General features: G+C 49.9%; 1 protein-coding gene across 1 annotated transcript in view; it reads left to right on the top strand.

Annotated features, from left to right (window-relative positions):
* Window positions 1-1,155: 1,155 nt before the first annotated feature.
* The window catches only part of LOC113214466 (uncharacterized), a 14,125-nt gene continuing 13,988 nt past the window's right edge, over window positions 1,156-1,292 (top strand). The window contains exon 1 of the mRNA XM_052275462.1: window positions 1,156-1,174. The gene's annotated coding sequence lies outside the window, so the exon portion shown is untranslated. The remainder of the gene's footprint in view (window positions 1,175-1,292) is intronic.

Here is a 1,292-nt window from a genome sequence, read left to right as displayed (position 1 = left end):
GGCCGGGCCTGCTTGGCCTGCCGGCGGCGATGGTCGGGCCTGCGGCCCGACCATTTCTGTCACGCAATTTGCTGAAGAACATAATCAGAAGACGTAACGGGCCTTCGGCCCGCAAAGCCCGTCGTCCTTAAAATTTGCCCCGAAGACACGAGGAAGGGATGTAACGGTGAAGCACCGCGACTACAACCCACCCTTCTGCTTAGAAAACGTTTTTTGGGTTGGGGGGAGGGAGTTTCTTTCCTCTTTTGCGGTTTTGGGCCTTCTTCTACAACTTATTGTTCACTACAGGAATTTTAAGCTTATTTTCGTCAAACAAGACCCTCTAGCGCCTAAACGATTGGAGATAGAGCCAAACGGACGAAATTTTCGCCCAAAGGGCTCTACTTTGACGAGTTACCCCTTAAAGGATCTTAAAAAAAATATTTTTTGCTGACTTTTTTGACCTACCCGATTTTCTTTGATACCCCCTTTTAGCCCTTTAGGGGTGGTTGCCAGGATTTGCCGTAGGCGTTTCGTTCTCTAGGAGTGGACCTTAAGATACCCTGAAAATTTTAAGTCTCTAGCACATCTCCTTCTAGTGGAACAGACAGACAGACACACAGACACACAGACAGACACACAGACAGACACGAGGTCGTTTGCATAAGCCCGCTGGATAGCTTTTTCAAAGCAGAAGGGCGGGCTAAAAAGGTCCACCGTGGCCATTCATTACATAAGCGACCCGGCCCGGGGCTCGTTCGGAGGCGTCCAGGGGCCCCTTCACACGCCTCCGTGAGCAGCCTACCATTTGAATCAATCAATAAGTGTCAAACTTGGAGACTTTTGTATACGGTAAAACAAAACGAAAAACAATGCACTCACAAAAAATAACTAGTGTCATTTTTTTTCCTGCGCTCGCGGCGGCAAGAAGAAGACAAAACACTGCAAAAAAAGAAGAGATAGGTACTCACTTCCGCCCTCCGTGTCCTGCTGCGTCTTCTTGACCACCATGACGGATGCGTCGGAAGACTGGCCGTTCTTGAGTTCACGCATGATGGCGAGTGGTACTTCTTTTGTTTTTCTTTCCCTTAAGTCTTGTTTCCTTTTCGCTCTGCACCGGCGATCGGCTGGTGCGGAAGCGAGAAGAAGAAGGAGAAGAAAGAGGTGACGGCGCCCGAGGCGGAAGGAAATACTGGTAAGAATGGTGCATCAGTGGTACAAGTTGTCCTTTTCTATTGTTCTCCGGAGCTTAGGCGCTCGCTCGGCACTCCGAGAGTGGTAATAGTGGTTCACGCTCGGTCCGGGCCTCCCCA

The sequence above is a fragment of the Frankliniella occidentalis genome, unplaced genomic scaffold, assembly GCF_000697945.3.
Source record: "Frankliniella occidentalis isolate FOCC.00 unplaced genomic scaffold, Focc_3.1 Scaffold634, whole genome shotgun sequence".
NCBI lineage: Eukaryota > Metazoa > Arthropoda > Insecta > Thysanoptera > Thripidae > Frankliniella > Frankliniella occidentalis.
This window is presented reverse-complemented; position numbering and strand designations above follow the sequence as displayed.